A 22,375-nucleotide genomic window follows, 5' to 3' on the forward strand; every position below is an offset into this window, starting at 1 on the left:
AATTCTATATAATTTGTCTGGTAATTAATCATGTGCTGCCTTACAAGATTCTATTGTTACCTTAAACTGTTATTTAAATCTTTAATTTTAACATAACTGTTTCCATATGTTTGTCTTGTTTCCTTAATTGGAATATAAGATCTTCAAAGGCAGGAGATATATTATATAATTGTATCCCCCTTAGGACCTGGTATGGGGCTGATTTGTTCATTTTTCTTTTTTCTTTTTCCTTTTCTTTGGCAACTGGACAGCTAAAATTATAAAATTTCAGCCAATGACTTTGGTAATTATAGATCAATAATAGTTAAACATGCATGGGTGATTCGAGAATGTGAGACACGTTTTAACCCAGAGAATTAAGGAATGAGCAGGGACAAGAGGACTTTTAGGAGTCCACTGGCCGGAACTCTTTCAGAGAGCTTTCATTCTGCTCCCATTTCTTCCAAATGAAGACATATTATTCTAGAAAAATGCCTCCATGATTCTTCCCTTGTCTCTCTTTTTCTCTTCCCCATCCCTTCCACCTTGCAACATGCATACTTTATTTCTTCTCTTTTCCTGTTATCTTGACTCCTCATAAAGACATGCCCTAGTGCTTTTACTGTAGCTGTGACATTTTCCTCTGCTACTCAAGGCCAAGGACTTTGAACCCTCATTGCACAGAGAAATAATTTAAAAGACCTTAATGAAATTAGTATATGTGATACACAGCCTCTATGATGACCACTAAGAACCCTAGACCTCTAATATACACACCCCTGTAGAGCCACCTCCCTTGAGTGTGGGCTGGAACCAGTGACATGTTATTAACAATTGGAACACTGAAAACGTGATAGTATGGTACTTTCCAGGTAAGGTTACAAAGAAACTTTGGTTTCTGTCTTTCTTGCCTTCTCCGTCCTTTTTCTCTGAGTCTTCCCTCTAGGGGAAGTTCCTCTCAGGGACAACAACTGATATGTTGTGAACAGCCCCAGGAAGAGACTCATGAGGCAAGGAACTGCCAGTCCAAGGACCCTGAGGTCAGATGTAGGAATAAGCTGGGAAGCAGATTCTCCCCAGCTAGGTCCTCACAGCCCTGGCCAACACTTCATGGTAGACCCTGAGCCAGAGAACTGAACTAAGCCACTGAGATTCCTAACCCATTCTAGCTGTGAGATTGAAAACATTTGCTGTTTTAAGCCACCAAGTTTTCAGGTAATTTGGTATGCAGAAATAGATAACCAATACAGTATTTAATTATGGCTAACCATTCAGAAAATAGCCAGGATCAACCAAATGCCTCTAATGATGTTTATAGCATTTTCTTTTTGTAAGCCTGAAAAACATAGACGGTTCATTTCAGATACAATAATTGAGCTGATACTCAGGGGTTGCTCCAGTTGCTCCATCTCCTATTGTCCATCTTTGCTCACCGTGAGACTAGCTGATGATTAGCAATAGATCCAGAGCCAGGCCAAGATTTAACAGCTGGATAAATGTCTGATGAAATAAGCAGTGTGGAACAAGTCACTTAGCCTGCTCCAATTCTCAAGATGATCAGGGGAAACTGGTATCCGCAGTAGCTTAGTCTCCAAATTTCAGCAAAATTCTAGTAATTACCCAGGAAAGAACTAAGCTTTTATTTCCCTATTTGAGATTGTACCTTCCCTAGTCAGGATAAATCTCACTTGTTTAATGGGCAAACTGGGATCAGCAAACCATAACTCATAGGCCAAATCTATACCACTGCCTGTAAATAAGGTTTTATTGGGACATGGCCACCCCCATCTTTAGATATATCTGTGGCTGCCTTTGTATAGGAAGGACAAAATTGAGGAGCTGCAACAGAGCCAGTGAAATCCACAAAGGATAAATTTTGTAACATCTGACCCTTTGCAGAGAAAAAAAAAAATGTGTTATCCCCTGCTCTAAGACAGTGAATTGCGGACTGTACTTCAAGGAGCACTGCTTCTACCAAATGTCAATAAATATTACACTGGAAAAAAACAGCTTCTGTGACCAAATGTTTGGGAAATTCTGGGTCAAACAAAGTTAAACAAGTTGTTTGCTGCAGAACTTCTCTGAGATCTTATTAAATCTCCAAAAGGAGGATGTGGAATGCTGCAGATTTTATAAATTTTTTGACCATGAAACTCTTCATTTCAGAGAGCATCCCAAGAGACTAGCGTCCAGTTCCCTGGGAAATGCTATTCTAGTTCTATGAAAGCAGCAGTTTTCAAAGCATTAACTATGCAAAATATGGAGTAGACATAAGTATCACCAATTTTTGACTTTTAAAAACATCCACAACAATTTGAATATACGCAAGGAAATGGCTTTACTGATCATGAGCCCCATACACAACTGACATTTGCAAAGTCAGATAAATACAAAGTTACTTGCTAGTAGCAGTATATCTAGAGCCAGCCATACTCCAAAAAAAATCTTAAATTGGAAAGAGAACAACCTGATATTTTACTTCAGTAGATCTCAAATTTCTACCACAGAGTTGCTGCCATATTTCATGCCATAAGGTCTCTACCTGGGAAGAAAGAGGATCTATGTTTTAACGACCAATTTGGAAAAAATATGGGTTTTGCTGCTAAAATTTACCAGTCCAATCTTTGTTCTGGAAATCAGGAACAAATTTCTAGAAGGCCAAAAAGATCATGGTCACAGGTAGTCAGCCATGGACCCACGGCCAAGGTTCAGACACATGTTGTGACTTTTTCCTCACACCGCACTCTCTTGCTTCTTCTGACCTATGGGACACATTTCCTGGATGACTGTCCAGGCTAGGGGTCTAGCCCATAAGCCTGGGAAACTGCTAGCTTTCTCACAACCTCAGTCTGAATCAGCACAGGGTAGGGGAAACAACACCAGAAAGCGTTTGGTGAGATCAAATGAAGACAATAAATTACAAACCAGGACACTAATATAACAGGATGGAGAGCGAGGTGCTTCCTATTGTCCCAGAACCATGGTCAAAGTCCAAAGGTGAGCTCGAGTTGTTGGTGATAAGCATGTCTCCATAAGGTTTACTAGCGGCTCTACCTCTGAACTGTCTCCAATGAAATCCAGAAAATAATTGAGTTGAGGATGGGAGAGTGCTTGCTAATAGCAGGCTCCATTTTTGCACAAGCAGCCACATTCAAAAAAACCTTAAAGTTGAAAGGAAACCAAGCTGATATTTTACTTCATTCGGTCTTTGGTGAAGTGCATGCTAGTGAAGAAAGTCTCTTCTTTCATGTGTTTGTAGTTGTGGGTGGTGGTGGTGCCTCTCTCTCCTCCAAACCAAGGAAGTCAGTCTCCAAGGCAATCGTGAGTAGATGCTGAAGGTGACTCTAAGAGAGGTAGACTGGCTGGTTACATGCTAAACTGCAGCTTTTGAGGTCTTCTCTGATGTACAGGAATGGGGCATTGAGAGAGCATACTAGGAAATGAGGGGAATGGCACACTATCCTTTTTATTTCCTGATGCCTGCTAAGGTGAGAGGAGAGAAGGGTGTGTATTTGATATACATCACCTTCAGTTTTGGGAAGGTGCATGTTTGAGTAGAGACCACAGATTCCTGAAGGTAGTTTGCTCTAAGTCAGTAGCCCAAGTCATCCGTGGCTCATCACGCAACATACTTGGAAATGAGATTTGGTCAGCCCCATCCCATCTCATGTTCTGTGGACCTGGAAAATACAAAAGAGGATTCTGGTGGTTCCCATAGCTCCATGGGAAGCAACATGGCAACTGATAGGATGATAAGAGCCATAGAACCATTCAGGATAGCCACTGGACCAAGCAATGGGAAACCCAACACCGACAAGGAGTTAGAGATGTTTCTCATTGCTCAAGGCCAAGATACAACTGCCCACTCCAGTGAAGGTGGGAGTTCCCAGTGATAGAGGGGGCTGAGATGAAGTAAATGCTGTCCCTCAAACAGACCACTTGTATGGAAATTGCCAATGAACTGAGAACACCAACCTCAGAGAGGACTGGCCTGGAGAAAAGCTTGACCAGGACAACTTCTTCCCACCACACACAAGTCCATCTGTTTCTCATCTGCTGACCATGCCATGATGGGCCAGAATAGGATCCAGAAGCCTTCTGAAGTCTGAAGAGAGGAGTACAAAGAGAGAAGGAAACATGTAAGTACGTGGAGAACAAACCACGAGCCTTCAAGCCACTGTAGTCATAGACGGGGGGAGTCAATACTTGGGGGAGAGGACCCAAGCTCTGAATCTGATTTGAGACTGAAGTATCAAAATACATGGGACTGAGTCCTAAATAAGAAAGAGAACTGTCCTAATAACCAAAAGTGACAAGAATATTAGAGGAGCAAGCCGAATTGCCTTTAAGGAAGTTACTTCCCAGCAGGAAAGGTGGGTCAACATTTCCTCGTTGGAGGGGCTGTCATTGGATAAGTGTAAAACTGTTTCATTTTTATACCCCTAACATGTTGAGACTCCCTAATAAATTTGTTACATAAGGTAAACACTTTGGACAGAACTTTAATGCTTTCATATTCTTAACGCTTTTCTTCCAAGGGATTCTGAAGGCAACATGCCAATATTTTCCCCATTCTGCAAATTAGCACACAGAGAGGGTGGTGTTGGTTATCAAAGGGACTCAATCTATCTACAGCCTTCTGTCTCATACTCATATCATGAGGCAGCTCACTCCCCCTCAGACCCAAATGTGATCTGTTTTTAATTGGGAACAGAACTTTTCAATTCTTGAGCCCAAAACAAATTAAAAAGTAGAATAAGGAGGAGAGGAAGGAAAAGAAAAAGGTTTGTTTTTCCCCTAATTTGAGAATCTGTGATTTCTCACTGGTTTTATCAGTACCAAGATTTTTTTTTGTTTTGTTTTGTTTTGTGAGTTTTTTTTTTTAATGGTTTTCTCTCTCTCTCTCTCTCTTTTTTTTTTTTTCGCAGTTCTCTATTCAAGACTAAATTTATCTGCTTTAAAAAATCCATCTGGCTTTTGTGTTATGGAAGCCCACACAAGCCTGCACCAACCGTTCTAGAAGCAACAAAGAGTTATCAAATGGAGTGAGTTTCAAATGAAGGGACAGCAAGTTAATTAAGGCCTGAGTTTCTTAATAAGGAATGAAGCACAGTAGAGACTCGAGTGATGCCAAAACACATGAAAGTTTCAAAGACTAAAACAGTTTGTGAGGAAGAAAAAAAGAAGTGGCTTGGCCAATGTTTTAGGTCCTACCCCCAAAATAAACACATCTATTCCCATTTGTATCAACAGACAAATGTAAACATCACTCAAAGAATCTCAAACTAACATTAACATGAGAATGAAATATAAATAATTCTGAACATAAAGCCCAAGTATAAAATATACCAAAATGTAAATATAATAAAACTAGGAATAGCAACATTACATTACATTTATTGTTGAGAGATTGTCACTGGTTTTCTTCAGAAACTTCAGGCAGATTTTCCTCTTCTATACTATTCTTGGCAAAGTTTAATTTTCTTTTAACCAATGAACAATGTACAATAAAGTGAAAGCTTTCTGCAAAAAAAAAAAAACAAACAAACCATTTTGTTCAAGTGATCCTAGTGCTCATGAAATGCATTGTTATTAGGCTTTATTTTTAATATTTTATACAGTGTTAATGGGCAAGAAAAATGGGGGAAAGCTCTTAGGAAAGATCAATATATTTCTAAGTTATTAGAAAGCTTGTAGATTTAAAATGTCCCTAATATATTCCTGCTATACTGGCATGATCTAGGGAGAGGCCCTACTAAACTAAGACTTAAGGGATCTGAAAGCTCATTTCAATCCTGCCTCAGATGTTTTTGGGGAGATGCTTTAGCACATGGTACCTCAGTTCACTCCCCAGAACAAGAAAGCTGTTGATAGCCACAGCAAATCCTGCATGCCTCTAGGAAATGAATTAACAATCCATGTGTGAAATGTTTCTTTGAATTTTGTAATGAAATGGCATCTTATAATTGTATGATATGGCAAAGTGAAATCAGGGTGTGGTTGTGTTGAAACATTTCTGTTTCTTTGGCTAAACGAGAGATAAACAAGCAACTTTTTCTGAAAGCAGACTTCCTTGGGGGAAAATCAAATTGTTGCAAATTATAGAAAGGGAGAGAAGACAGAGAGATGGATGGAGAATTTTGAGGAGGGCATAGACCAGACAGGCTCAAAAAGCTCAGTTACCATCCTGTTAAAATATAACCCACAAAATGTTACACCATAGCATTCTTCACAGCCATCTGCTTCTGCCATCAACTTTGAGTCCCACAAACAGATTTCAAAAGTTGAATCTGGCCCTCAGTGAGTTTAGGAACATTCAGCAAGACTATCTGTATGTGATCAGAAAATTCACCAACTCTCTATTCCTGTCTCCAGAAACAATCTATCTCTCCTCCTTTCCAATTCAGGCATAACACGGTCTTGTAATTCCTTGTATCTTTTCACATCCTTCACAGGGCCTAGCAGAATATTTAAATATGGTTTGCACTCCCATCCTTTTCTCTCCATCTCCACTTCCACCCCTGCCCCCAGGCCTACTGCTTCAGTCATCTTTCCTCCACTGGATGACTGCAAAAGCCTCCTACTGGTTTCCTGTCCTCCACTCTAATCTCTTTCCCACAGCCACAGTGAACTTTGTCCAAAGGAAATCAGATTGCATACTCCCATGCTTAAAACCTTCCAAAGGTTTTACATTGCAATCTGAAAAAAAAAAAAAAAAAATCTAACTCCATGTAATAGCTGCCAAGACTCTATATGTCAGTTAATGTCAGTTAGTCATCGCTGCATAACAAACCACCCCAAACTCCGTGGCATAAAGCCACAACAATCATTTATTTCTTATGTATCTGTTTACCTGGTATAGGCTGGACGTGGGCTTATGCACATATCTGTGGGTTGGCTGGGGTCTGTTTCACATATTTCTCCTTCTCCTACCTGCAGACCATATGCTAATAAAAAACCAGTCTGTTAATGAGGATCTTTTTTTTTTTAACCATATTGACAGGCAAGCATGATCTGGGAGTGGATTTACCCACTAGACATAGCAAGCACAGTGACTAGGTCCTGCAACACTTTTGGGAGTCCAGATAATTGCTTTAATTTTTTTAAAACCAGGAGGAAACTTGAATACAATAATAATGAATATCTACAAATAAATACACTGAAATATTTGACTTTATACCAATGCAGTTATAAAATAATATTTCCGAATTTTTTTATGGAGGAAGTAGCCTGGAAAGGTAAAAATGCTAAGGACCACAAAGCTCATCATGCAGCCTTGCACAATCATAGTTAATCAAACTTGAGGCTAGAAAACTAATTGTTGGTTCTCTGTTCTCTTACTTAAGTAACCCATGGAACATGAAATGTCAGTTTCCTCCCTGTAATAACAGGGAGCTAACTGGCAAGAGATTCACCTATCCTCTTTAAAAATATGGCACCCCAAACACCAGTTGATTCCTCCTTATAGTCATTAATTTGCTCTACCCTAGAACTCTTGTCTGATTTTGCTTTTTATGAGAGACACAATTTTAAAACAGTATTGTTCTAGGTCTGTCATTGCCACCCTGGGTCATAATATAAAGGAACAATACAAAGAGTTGCTTTAGTCCTTTGCAAAGAACACAGGAAGACTCTGTTCTCCAGTTTATACCATTTTCCAGGAGTCCTTTTACATTTTAATTATACAGAAGTCCCATTCATATTATCAATTCTATTGAGTTTATAGGAATCTAATGCTGGCCAAATATCATGAAACTCAGAGGGAACATAAAACATGGAAGTTACTGTTTGAAGAAGAGAAGCAAAATAATTCTTCCCCTGTAAAGATAATTTGTTTCAGGACAAAAGTAAGAACTTTCTTTATCTTGAATAGTCTTGTCATTCCCACAAGAATAAATGTGCTTAGTGACCATCTATATATATATAGTTATTCCATCCATTTTAAAAGAAGCCGTGTAATTTTTTTTAGATCACGGTACATCATATATTCTATTGTTAACTGTGTCCTCGTGAAACTCTAAATTAACTTTATAATCTTTAAAGTATTTTGATATAATTCTTTGCTTTTTTAATAGGTAGTTAATTTCCTGTTTCCATGTAACCCTTGATGACTCTGTGAAAGTTTGGATTACTTTTCCTCTCTGGTTCTCAAACCACAAATGGGAAAAACTGCAATCCTTCAGTGGCCACATCAGCTACCTAAATATTTTCACAGATTCTAAGATATGTTTCCTTGCTGAACTGGGAGAGAAACCTTCATGGCATTTTACCCTCCCGAATGTAAAATTAATTTAATCTTATCTTTGTTTACATATACTTCTTGGTAACCAGCAGTCCTAATATACCTCCATGGACTCCATAACAACGTGACTCTTCATGCGCTCCACTTTTGGGGGGTCCATATGTCTTATGCCCCATGAATTGGAGAAAACATTTCTTCTTCCCTGACTCTGAATCTCATGCCCACAATTTCTTAAGCTTGGGCCAGTCATCTATTCATCCCTTCATCATACTTCTGAGCATGACACTGAGACACATCTTCAAGTAATACACAGGGAGATTTTGGAATGCTGAAGCATCTCCTCTGTGTCATCGAGTCCTGGCAGGAAGCATGGGTGGCCCACTTAGGGTCACCTGTCAGGGCGACTGGTCTAAAAGAAAAAAGGAAGAACAGGCTTGACTCTCGGCAAGACAGCCTCTTTCTCCCAGCTGTCTCCTTCACTCTAAGGAAGGGATCTCTAATTTACCTGGTGGAACTAAGATAGTGGTTGTCAAAGGACAGGCCCTGAGCCAACAGCAGTAGCATCACCCGGAAACTCATTAGAAATGCAAATTACTGGGTTCCACTCCAGACTCCCCAAACTGGAAACTCTGAGGTGGCACCCACCAAACTGTGTTTTAACAACCCTTTCAAGCAATTCAAGTTTGAGAATCACTTGACTAGGGTATTTTTTATTAAAACTGAAAGTCGAACCCACAGATTTTTCATTTGGCTCCACCAAGGCCTTATTCAAATCTATGCTTCATGGTCCCTATTAGATAGTGCTGTTGCAGGTGCTCACTGCTACCTCTGCATCCCCGGGGCACAGGTAGTGCCAAAAAAAGATCCTTGTAAGAAGCATCCAAAGGCGGCTTCAGTAGCCTTCTGTGTTTCCACTCAGCACTTCTATCCTTCAGATCCCCCTCATGTGTTTATGCTGTGCTCACAAACAACCCCCAAATCTCAGTAGTTTAAAAACACAGGGATTATTATCAGTCATACCACAGTGTGAATCAGTAGGACGAGGAAAGCTCTGTCAATCATGGTGATCCCCTCTGTGGGACCCAAGCTGGTACCAACTCAGATCTTGCCTGTAAATGTGGCAAAGGAAAACAGTATGGCAAGGTACAGACTGGCTCGTCAAGCTTCTGTTCAGAAGTGACACACAACACTTCCTCTCTCATGCCATTGGCCAAAGCAGGTAACATAACTATGTCTGGTCTCAATGGGGCCCTAAAGCTGAATCTTTCCCCAAGGAGAAGAAGTGGCTATTGCCAAACAATACTGCAATCTCGCTCTATCCTCCAAAGGGCTATAGCACCAATGTAGAATTTCAGACTCCATGCTGGACAATGGAAAACCATGTGTTTGTTTGTTTGTGTGTGTGTGTGTGTGTGCATGTATGCACATGTGTGTGATGTTGAATGGATCCAGGATGAAGAGGGAGTCTCTGGGAAACCTAATTCCTGTTAGCTCTCAAGCATAGTCATCGGGCCGATTTCACAGAGGACAAAAAACAGTCACATTGACAGAATGCCAACTAAGTGCTGGGTACTATGCCAGACCTTTTCCACTCATATTCTCTCTCAAGCTTCACGGAAACATTATGTAGGAGAGAAAGGAACTAACCTTGTTCAAAGAAGCCAAGGCCCAAAGCCATTTAGTAACTTTTCTGTAGTGACAGAGGATGGGATAGTATTAGGATACTAAGTTCATGGGAACCCTCAAAGCTGGATCTGCTCCCAGGACAATACAGGGCTGAAGAGGAGACATCTCTCTACCAGGTAACAAAGAGAATCACTGATTCTTCCGCTGACCTCCGTGTTTCTGGTGATCCCTACTGGTGCAAAATTGGCCTCTAGTCATGGTGTACAGATCAGTCTGAGCCCAGTGTGATGATTACAGGTTTAAAATCCCAAATTCAAATCCAAAATCTGAAGTTACCCAAAATCGGAAGTTATCCAAAATTTGAAACCTTTCTTTTTCTTTAGAGACAAGTCCTCACTCTGTTGCCCAGGCTGGAGTACAGTATGGTGTGATCAAAGCTCATTGCAGCCTTATACTCCTTGGTCCAAGTAATCCTCCTGCCCCAGCCTCCCAAGTAGCTAGGATTACAGGTGCATGTCACCACATCCAACTAACTTTTAAATTTTTTGTAGAGATGAAGTCTGCTGTGTTGCCTCGGCTGATCTTGAACCCTGATATCAGGCAATCCTTCTGCCTTGGCCTCTCAAAGTGCTGGGATTATGGGTGTGAGTCACAGCACCTGGATAATATTCAAAACTTTTTGAGCGTCAATATAATGCACTGAAATGCTCACTGGAGCATTTCAGATTTCAGATCTTCACATTTGGGATGCTCAAGAAGTATAATGCTAATATTGCAAAGTTTGAAAAAATTCAAAATTTAAAATATTTCCTGTCCCAAACATTTCAGATAAAAGATGCTTAACCTGAACTATCAAAGTGAAACTGTTTCTCACCTATGAATATAAATTTTCAGGATTTTAATTGAGAATGCAGTTCTTCAAATAAAAGTAGAGAAAACAATGTTATTCTTATTAATGAATATCAAGAAGTCTACTCAAATCTAGAGTGTCCCTAGATAAATGAAACCAACAAACTAGTTTGATGAAACCATGAACTCTGCCATTTTAGTAAAAAAACAACAAAAAAAACCCCAAACATTTCATAGCTTTATTTGAGGGAACCCCTTTGATGTATATTATTAGTGGTACATCAAAAGAAAACCTCTTTGGCTATGTTTCATTTTCAAAAGCATTGTACAACAAGCAGCAATAACGCACATTAGAGTGTATCACTGGTGGAGAAATTAAGAGGCAAGATTGTCCAAGAAACAGAACCCTGCAAATCAGGTAACAAGCACTAACTTTGTCAACACTCAATCCAAAAGTGCTTACCTCACTCAGAAACAGCATCAAAGCCCTTCGTGCAAACGCATCATGAAATTATGTCGATGTGATGCTGAACTCAGCAGCTCCATCAGCAGGACACCAGCTGACTTCAAATGTCTCCCAAGAACACCACAAGCTAATCACCGGGAGTGCTATCCGGGGTCAACCCCAAAGCATCCCAGGACACAAACACCAAAAGCCCAAGAAGGATGTGATCTTTCAAAGAGTGAGTCACACTCACTAAAGTGGCTGTATGGCATAGAGACAACTAAATATTGATTGTTCTGTCATACCTAAACTGTCACCATTAGAAAACAATTTCGAAGACATTTGTTGGTTTTTATTACCAAGCCCATTCAAAGTATGCTTGGAAGAGAAAAGGTCTTACTGAGGAGACATTCCACAATAATACAACGTTGTAGTATAATCAAGCATTTTTTTCATTCAAGCCCTAGGAGTGACTTGTGTCAAAATATGAGCTTGGAAGATCTTATATACAAGTTATAGAACTAGCATAATCTCCAAGTCAGCTGCTTATAATATAGTCACTTCTTTACAAATTCTATAAGAATGATAAATCCAGCCTGACTTTAATTTCTATGGTATCTTTCTATACTTTCAATAACATACATATATAAATCCTAAAATCCAACAAATAATAAAACAAAAATCACTGGATGCACATACAGTTTTAGGGAATGGTCTGCACTGCCTGATGGTCATATCATTAGCTTGTTAACATCTACAACCTCGGCTGATAATTTTTCCTTTACTGCATTTTAAACTCCCTCTCCATCATCTCAACAATGATGCTGAACATGTTTGTGTATCATGTACAGTATATCCCTTCATGTTTTCCAGATGGTATTGGATAAAACGGAAACAATAAAAAGATGTCACAAAGAAAAATAGATGTTTTTCTACTTTCATTCTTAACACAGCTTCTCATCTGGTAGAGAAAAGTAGAAACCCATACAGAACTGATGGGGAACCTCAAGAGATATAGTTCATTTTGAGGAAATACACATGGGACCTATAGGTTCAGGGTTTTCTTTTGTCCTCAGCCAATCTCAGCAAACCAAGGATATGGATTTTCTTAACTCAGATAGATGTAAGATATCATTGGCTTGTGCTTTCAGCAGCAATTTAGTGGAGTGGTTTGGATATAATTAGACTCATTCTGGTATTTGTCCTTACAATGATTCCCATCCTCAAGGGGAAAAATTCACAGTTAAAGCGGGTCAGTTTTTGGTTTCTTTTTTTAGGTTAACATTTATAGACCCCAAGACATTTAAGACATAAAATTATCAATTTTGAACAAATCAGAAAAACATTTGAATAGATTATTTGAGAAATAAAAATACTGAGTTAGAATACAGCTTTTCAAGAATTACCTAGAGATTTGACTTTTCGCCAAACAGGTGACCCTGAGATCATATTTTTTTCCAAAAATTTGGATATAAACACTTATGACTTACAGGTCATTTGTGGGGCAAACACACAAAATATAACAGTCTTTGAATGAAATAAATTGCAAGTATGGTAAGGAACATTAAATTATTTAAAGAGGTGTTAAATAATATGTACAATCAGACCCTCTCATTTCCAAGTAGTGTTTGCTATTTTGTTAACTCATATCCCTGGAAATAAGTTGAGACTGTTTATCAGCCATGATCGATTACAAATATGTGCACACACCCACTCTGCATTTCCTGTTAGGGCTTGTATTGATGGTCAGGGTGGTGACTCTCATGATCCATCAGCAGCACTCACTCAGAGCCATCTGGCCATGCCCTCCAACAAGACAACCTGTCCTTATTGATTTCAATCCTTTTGGCCAATGTCTCCCCATGTTCACTTATAATCTGTCTTGGTCAGTTCTTGCTGCTATAACTAAGTACCATAGACTGGTTAGCTTATAAACAGTCAAAATTTATTTCTCAGAGTCCTGGAGTCTGAAAGTTCAAGATCACGGTACCAGCATGGAAGTCCTCTTCCAGGTTACAGATTTCTGTATACTCACTGTGTCCTCACATGGTAAAAAGAAGGCAATAGTGCTTTCTCAGGTCTCTTTTATAAGGGCACTAATCCCATTCATGAGAGCACCACTCTCATGAACTTATCACGTCCCAAAAGCCCCACTTCCAACTATCATCATATTGGAGGTTAGAATTTCAACATATTGATACAGGGGAAACATAAGCACTTATTCTATAACATCTCAAACAAATGCCCAAAGTGGGGTACACATGATCCTTTTCTGAAGGCTCTCTGAAGCCATCTGCTAATGCACTCAGGTGAAGAAAGGAATGACTGGGACTCTCAAGGTTTCCCTGAGTCCATTTATAAAACCCTCCAGTGTGAGCCCCAAACGCAAGTTGCTTGGTCCACCCATTGCAAGGCCTAGCTTTCATAGACAGACATCATGGAAAGTGAAACTTGGATTCACATTTCTCTCCATCACAAGCTGTTATCGTAGCTTGTTATAAGCTACTATAACAAGTTGAGCTTCATTTTATTATCTGAAAAATGGGATAATAACTCCTACATTATAGAGTTCTTCTGAAGACTAAGTGGAATAATGTTTATGAAAGCAAAAATAGGAAGTATCTGGCAAATAATAGATGTGTAAGAAGCATAGCATTCTTTCTTTTACCCAATGATACATAGTCTTCCAACAATCCCCAACTTTCTTTCAGTGCCTTAATTTTTTTCAGGCTCCTCTCACAATCAATGCTACTAAAATCATACAGTATTAGAGCTGAAAAGCCATCAGACACAGTATAATCTTGCCCCACCCTATGCATTTGCTCCTATCCACACGTCTTGTTCAGGGAGTGGAGCCTACTAATCTGAATGCTGATACAGCATTTGCCCTTGTTTATGATTTGTTTAACAATTTGAACAAACTCAAGCATTAATCAAGGTAGAGGGGCATAGCTCATCAGTATAAGCTTCATGTATGGTTTCTTATAGGGGAACTAGTATTTCTTGAATACCTACTGACATGGTTTGGCTGTTTACCCATCCAAATCTCATCTTAAATTGTATAATAGCTCCCATAATCACCATGTGTCATGGGAGGGACCCTGTGGGAGGTAACCAAATCATGGGGGCAAGTTTTTCCCATGCTCTTCTTATAATAGTGAATAAGTCTCACAATTTATTTGGTTTTATAAAGGGCAGTTTCCATGCTCACTCTCTTGTCTGCCACCATGTAAGATCGGCTTTTGCTCCTCCTTTGCTTTCTGCCGTGATTGTGAGGCCTCCCCAGCCATGTGGAACTGTAAGAGTCCATTAAACTTCTTTTTCTCTATAAATTATCCAGTCTTGAGTATTTCTTCATAGCGGTAGGAAAATGAACTAATACACCTACTATGCACCAAGTACTAAATCTTTGTCCTCCTATGTAAGCATCAGGACATCTTTTTTACAAATCCTACATATCTTCTGTTGTTTTGTTTTGTGTCTATGGGAACACAGTGATCATGTGGTCAGAGCCAGGTTCAAACCCGCATATGTATGACCCAAAGCCTGTATTCTTTTCATACCCTTCATGGCAGAGCAATGGCAGAGCAATAACTCCCAGGGATAGATACATGAGCATAGAAACCAAAATGGAAATAGAAGGTTCTAAAGTAATAAAGGCAATGAATACCAATGATAGGCAGGTGGGTAATAGCTTTGGGGTATGTTGTTTCAGGAAATATGAGGATAATTTGGAGAAGATAGAGTTCTTTTTGGAAACCAAATCATCCATGAGTGGAAAACAAATCCTGAACTTTGCTAACCCTGAACAGAATACAAAGGTACAGAGGAATAAACATAAACACATAAGAAAGGAGAGAGAGCATTTGCAGAATTAAAACCAGATTGGTTTGCAAGGATATATGCCGTATGCTGAGCTACTCTTAATGGAGGCAAATCAATTCTCTTATTATAACATTGTTGGAAGCAAAGATGAAATGCTCTCTGAGAGCCCTTTGAAAGGGGAAATGTTCTATAAAACGTACTGATTCATTAGTTTATTGAAGAGAGCTCTGGATTGAGAATCAGGGAGATGGAGACCTAAGTCCTCTGGTCAGCTTGGCCTCAAACTAGATGTATGACCTTGGGTCATACAGTTAAATTTTGTAGTCCTCAACTTCATCAGTAGCAAAATTCAGAGTTTGAGAAAGTCATCCCATACAGCTGTAAAATTTTGTCCTAGTTACTTATATTATTGTCCCAGTTACTGCTGCCTGAAAGACACATGCATCTAAGGAATCCGTGTGCCCCTGGATTCCAGGGTGATTGAGAGCCAGTGCCGAGGTTTGTTCCCTCAGCATTGTTCCAAGCAGGTTCTAAATTTGCACATTGAACAGAATAATGAGCGAGCACACACACACACACACAGAGAAAGACAGATGGCAACAGACAAACTTGCTAACCTTTAAAAAGACTCCAGTCTGGCTACCCCAGCAGTCTAGTGGCAGGGATCTGTGCCCAGAGGAGCAGAGACAGGTGAAGAACTCCCTGGCTACAGGGCTCAGGCACTGAAGACTCAGCAAGCTTTGCCCCCTGCCTGGAAAAGAGCAGCCTCGTTCCTCCGTAGCAACTGCCCCAGTTCACTGGGGTCTGTGATCAACAAGAGCCTAGAGGAAGACCTCCTTTTCTCTTGTTTCAGGATTATTAAGGGCGAAAGAGCTTCTGTGAAAATTTGGAAGAGAAAGGAATTCCAAATAATCATTCAAAACAGACTTATTTTCTTTTTTGTGGAGCCCCAGTCTCTTGATGGGTTTTCGCGGGTCTATAAAGTCAGGTGATGGTTAAATAAAGAAGTCAGAAATCATGTCCCTAAATAAAGCATCATCCTCTGCAGAGTGGATTACTTGAGGATCTGTTCATTTCCATTGAGCAAAATATTCTAGGAATTTGCCTCAAGGAAAGAATTCATTAAAAATTGGATTCTGGCTGGTACTGTGGCTCATGCCTATAATCCCAATGTTTTGGAAGGCCAAGGCAGGAGGATCACTGGAGTCCAGGAGTCTGAGACAAGTTTAGGCAGCATAGTGAGGCCCTGTTGCAGCAAAAAATAAAAATTAGCTGAGGGTGCAATGGTTCACACTCGTAGTCCCAACTGCTCAGCCAGCTGAGACAGGAGGACTCTTTGAACCTAGGAGTTTGAGGCTGCAGTGAGCTATGATCATGTCACTGCACTCCAGCCTGGGTGACAAAGTGAGACCCTGTCTCTAAAACAAACAAAAAATAAGAATTCTACAACAAGATGGACTGGATATGCGTTATGGGTTTAATTATGTCCCCAGAAAAGGAAAATGTTGCTGTCCTACACCCTAGCACCTGTGAATGTGATGTTGTCTTATTTGAAAAAAGAGTTGTTGCAGATTTAATCAAGTTAAGATAAAGTTATGATGGGGTTTGGTGGCTCACACCTGTAATCCTAGCACTTTTGGAGGCCAAGGCAGGTAGATCACCTGAGGTCAAGAGATCGAGACCAGCTTGGCCAACATGGTGAATCCCCATCTCTACTAAAAATACAAAAATTAGCCAGGCATGGTGGCAGCCATCTGTAATCCCAGCTACTCTGGAGGCTGAGGCAGGAGAATCCCTTGAATCTGGGAGGTGGAGGTTGCAGTGAGCCAAGATGGTGCCATTGCATTCCAGCCTAGAAAAGAAGAGCAAAACTCCATTCTAAAACAATAAAGAAAATAAGGTTATTATGACTGAGATGACTGGCAGTCTTATAAGAAGAAGGAAGTTTGGATACAGACCCAGGAAAAACACTATGTGAGGACAAAGACACATAGACACACAGTGAAGGCAGCCCTGTGAAGATGGAGATCAGAGGGCTGTGACCACCAACCGAGGTATGCCGGGGGCTGCCAAAAACTGGAAAAGACAAGGAAGCCTCCTTCCCTAGAGATTTCAGAAGGAGCATGGCCCTGTAACACCTCGGTTTCAGACTTTTAGCCTCCAGAGAGATGAAGAAATGTGGTTTTAAGCCACCCAGTTTTTGACACTTTGTTATGGCTGCCGCAGAAAATAAACACGATTTATTTTTCAGTTTACTAAATTCTAGCTGTGTGACCTCTGGACAAGTCCCCTTACCTTTCTAAGGGGTCAGAGTCCCATCTATAAAATGGAAATAATGATAGTACCTGCCTTATAAATATGTCATGGAAATGAAGTAATAAATTTAGTTAACTGATTCAATAATTAAGTCCAATAAACGTGGTATTGCCACATCGTAACAGCTTACACACATGTGTGTAATGACGACAGTGGTAATGATGAGTTTACATTGATTCCTCTCAAAAATCATCAGTAATGCTAAATCTTCACTTTTTAAACCAAGAAGGCATTTGAAGTGTATTGAATTCAGGCTGAATTACATTGTTTTAAAACAAACCATGATCTGACTTTTATATAGAAAGAGTGGGTGTGTAAGTGTGAAGGCATTGGAAAAGCCCACAGTGGCGAGAAATACAGATCAAAATGGCCTATAACCAAATATATAATTTTTAAAAGAGGTAGTTATACTAGGGAAATTTGTTCTCATGAGTGGTTTTCCCATGTGATACCCCTGCTTCTGAATTTACAAAAAGTCAGGGCTGCATCTTCTAGGCCAACAGTTGAAGACAGCAAAGCCTGACCTCAGGGTTTTTGCCCACTGTCCATGCCCCCACCTTCCATATGGATGTTGCTCACCCTCTATACCCCGTGTCCCTGAAGTACTTAGAGAAACGCAGAAGCCCAGCAGGTTTAGCTATGGGTGTTAGCAAGAGTAGAAACTGTTTTACTTTAAGTGCCAATGTTCCTTTCTGGTGAAACAGTATCATTTTAGTTTTTGGCAAGTTCCTTTCTGATTGTTTCAGTGACTGAAAAACCTGGTTATGTGTACATTCTTTACCTGGTTTGCCCAGATGCTTTGAAAGGGTAAAAGGTTTTATCTTCCTTAAGAAGAAATCACTACTCTAACACTGCAAGAAATACATCCCCTAAGGCCACTCAGCAGGGAAAATTATCTTCAATAAGTTGCCTCTAGAAAACCACCTTTTCTAAACTTCTCTGTTGAGTATGAGAGGGACTCAATGGGGATGAGAAGAGTGCCACCCTATTTACAGTTCCTGGGCTGACACTGGACAGAAGGCAAAACCCTAATCAAATTTTGACTAAGGACACAAAGTGAGAAATTTGAAGTGCTTCCCAAGCTCAACAATTGAACTATGACTAAACAATCACTATTTATTGGGCACTTACGCCATGCTTAGCCCTAATCTGTGGGCAATGTGATTTACGTCTTCTGTGCTTTGAAGAGAAAGATAAATAAGTATTGAGCACATATTGTGTTGTGATTTAATGTCAACCTTTCCACATACATTGTCGTGTATAATTCTCTCAACAAGACATGAAGTATATATTAATTCCCGTTTTATAGGCACAAATAGAATGCAATAGAATGTGTAATTGTTAATTTGCCTAAGGTATACCGAGTAGCAGATTCAGGATTTGTCTACGAGTCTTCACTGTTCCAAGCCCTAGATCTTTCCATGACCTTATACTGACCAGTCTTGTAAGGTACCCAAGTCTTACACTTTAAGAGAGAAAACATAAAGTAAATGCAATGAAGGGTCAAGCTGTGAAATTCCATGTATTAAATGCAACAGGTTTGGAGAAAGGAAAGAGCTAGGTCGGGTAGAGGAGGTGGAAACATGCATAAGGTCGACAGAATAGTGTTTTTCTGTCTAATATCAGGATCAATCACTTGCTTCCCAAGTCAGCAGGAGGAAAAATAAAGCATTCTTTTGAAATGCTTGGGATTTTAAGATAAATCATGGAATAATTCGGAGATCAGGGCATCCTTGTTTACATAAGTGTTTATCATCTGTATTTTTTAAAGTGTCTAGGCCAAAGTGCTTTGATCTGGTTATACGGAGAGATAAAGGACAATCTCTATGCTAAAAGTTATAACAGAGGTAAGAACACAAGACACATGGGATTCACAGATGAATCCATGGATGTATGTGTTTAATCAATCACTCATTCATTCATGTATTGAGAAATATATTTCAGAAACCTCTATTATAATTTTTTGTCATTGTTTCCTTCATTAGGGAGTATTTTGAAATCTATATTTCAGATTCAGAGTATTTTGAAATTTTAATTCCTATTTCATATTGTTTATTTTTGTTTTTTGTCATGTTGTTTAAAATGTTAGTTTGATGTAAACCATCAGCAAGATGTCTACATGACTCTGATCTGTTCTGCCAGATATGGAACCGAGGTTCACAGAGGTATTTTCTTAGTAAGGTTTATTTTGAAGAGAAGCCTCAGTCCTCTCTCTTCTTTTTTCTGTCAATCCTTCAGGCCCTGTGAACCTCAGAAAAAAGCTTCATTTAAATTCCCTAGAATGGTACCATTAAAATCTATAAAAATTTCACAGTTGAAAGAGTTAATAAAGAAATACTCCACACATAAGAATTAAGGAATTCAAAGGTTTTGAAGGTTACTTTTTAAGGCCTGTTTGTTATTGTTATTGTTATTGTTGTTATTGTTATTGTTATTAGGTTAATGACAAAGATCATGGGAAAATTTTAATTCTCTGGAACCAAGCCTAGCAACCACAATGAGCAATGAGACAGATATAGCTCAGAACTGCACCGAGGTTTAAGAGCAGAGGAGAGGCAGCTGTTGTTAAGCTATACCTGCTTATCCCCCGTTAATAGATTCCCATACATCACAGGCAGGGCTCCCTCCTATTTTTAGATCAGCTTATTAAAATAGAGTTTGTTGAGGCTTCACTTCAATGTAGAAAATAAAAGCAACCGCATACTTCTTAGATCTGGCAAGACAAAGATCTGCCATGACTTTATCCACTCTGCTGGTTCATTCATTCATTCTTTCAGCCAACAGATATGTATTTAGCACATCTGCTGAGCTACAGACCTATCAGGTGTGGGAGACATATTAGGGGATTAAACTCCCCTAGAGGTAGCCAAAGAGTAGATGGAAATAGACACCATCAACAAGATATATTAATATAAGCAATATAAGCCCTTCAGATAGCATTTAGTGCTGCAGAGAAAAATAAAATGAGGGAGATGAGCAAGGCACATGATTGGTGGGGAGAAGGTTCTCAAGGAAAACTTCATAGGCAAGATGACATTTCCTCAAGGACCTAGTTGAAGGCAGTGCCCAAGGGGTGTGAAGAGAGTGCCAAGCAGGAGCCTCAGATAGAAGTGTGCTCGAAAGGGTTCAAGGAACAGAAAGACCAGTGTAGCTAGAATGGAATGAGCAAGGGATCATATCATCATATCACAGGGCCCTCTAGCTAAGTGGGAAGAGTAGGCTTTTTCTCTGAGTGAAATGTAAACCATGGGCTAGGGTTACCAGGCTTAGCAAACAAAATCCCAGGACACCAGTGAAATTTGAAATTCAGATAAACAATGTGGTGGGCAGAATGGCCCCCCAAAAGTATGCATGTCCTAATCTCCAGAACCTATTCCTTTACATGGCATGTGTTCCCGTATATGGCAAGTGGGACTTTGCAGATGGGATTATATTAAGGGGCTAGAAATGGGAATATTATCCTGGATCATCTGGGTGGCTCCAAGGGTATGATAACGGTCCTTGGAAGATGGGAGAGAGAGGCAGAAGAGTTGAAGGAAGACATGTGTTGGTCCAAGCAGAGCTCAGAGTGACTGGAGCACTGCCCTTGAAGATGGAGGAAGGTGTCACCAGCTAAGGAATCCATGCTGCCTTTATAAACTAAAAAAGGCAAAAAAACACAATTTTGTCAACACCTTGATTTTAGTGCAATGAGACCCATTTTGGACTTCTGATCTCCAGAGATATAAGATAATACACTTGTGATGCTTAAAGACACTAAGATAATAGATTTATGGGGTTTAAAGACACTAAGTTAATGGAAATCTGTTATAGCAGCAATATATATAGAAAAACAATATTAAACAACAAATAAATTTTAGTGTAAATATATCCCATGCAACTTTTGAGATACATTCATGCTAAAAAAAATTGCTGATTATTTATTTGAAATTCAGATAAGTCAGCATCTCCTATTTTACCTGACAACCCTATCACAGAGGTTCAGAAGCTTGACACACTCCAAGTTTCATGGCAAAAGGATCACTTTGGCTGCTGTGTTGAAAACAAGGAAGGAGGGCACAGAATGAAGCACAGAGATCTATCAGGGGGATACGGCAATCATCCAGATGAAAGACAATGATGGCTCGGATTAGAGTGGCAGTAACAGAGGTGGTAAGAAGCTGTGGATCCCTCTACACATCGTCTGATGGGCTCTCTGTGGAAAATTGCACTGAGGGAAGTGTTTGGCGTTGTTATTTCTGTTTGCCCTGCAGCCTTCTATTTGCTAGTAAGTGGAATTCAGTCTTGCACCTAAAATATATGTCTCCAGTTACTGAAGCTCCAAAAAGACGAGGAGACAATCCTGGACACAGAAAACAGAGCTAACCCATGGTGCCTTCATGTGTGCAAGCGACGGACCATCATTTTCATTCTTTTTCTCTTGTCTCCCAACCCCAACCCCAAGCTTTTGAACCATTAGGGAATGAACACATGGAGCCCTTATTAATCCGTGAATGTCATTAATCTGTCTAACAAGCAAAACTAATTTTAAATTCCAAAGGCCAGTATTTCTGTTTATAAGGGATTTCCTTGGTACCACTACTTCCCAAATACATATTAGTCTGATGTACAGCAAAAATTGCTGTCTTCGTCAGATTGTCTGAAGAGCATCGTTTGCTCCTCTATTCTCTCCTTGAGAGTCTTTTTTTCCTGAGTTTTCTGAAGTCTTAGGAGCCTGAGTGGCCAAAGAGCTAGAATAAGAATTCTTTGATTTTGGCTGCAATTGTACTTCTTGGCCATTTCACTGGGAGAGTACACTGCATTTTTATTTGCCTCTACTTTTCATGTAAGTAGATCATTGGTGACCTCTATCACTAAGATCCTACTGCTATCTAGGGAAGAGGTAAAGAATCCCATAAATGAAATCACTGGGTGGGCCAGGTGAGCGCACCTAGATTTCCAGACATCAACTTTATCAAGGTCTATAGATTTTCCCATTTGAAGAGGAGAACAGGCTCAGACACAGGTTTTGAAATAGACAAGTGAAGGTTCAGTCTGATCTTGGTCTATTTCACAGACAGAGAAAATGAATGAGACAATGGCTATAATAGGCA

At 39.7% G+C, this 22,375-nt stretch overlaps 1 long non-coding RNA gene across 1 annotated transcript; it reads right to left on the reverse strand.

Annotated features, from left to right (window-relative positions):
- Positions 1-209: 209 nt before the first annotated feature.
- On the reverse strand, positions 210-5,505 carry LOC103787677 (uncharacterized). Its single transcript, XR_008475809.2, has 3 exons — positions 5,374-5,505; positions 3,955-4,084; positions 210-3,659 (listed from the first exon to the last, which is right to left on the reverse strand). It is a non-coding gene; the product is annotated as an uncharacterized LOC103787677 (long non-coding RNA).
- Between the last annotated feature and the right edge of the window lie 16,870 nt (positions 5,506-22,375).

The sequence above is a fragment of the Callithrix jacchus genome, chromosome 13, assembly GCF_049354715.1.
Source record: "Callithrix jacchus isolate 240 chromosome 13, calJac240_pri, whole genome shotgun sequence".
Classification (NCBI taxonomy): Eukaryota; Metazoa; Chordata; class Mammalia; order Primates; family Cebidae; genus Callithrix; species Callithrix jacchus.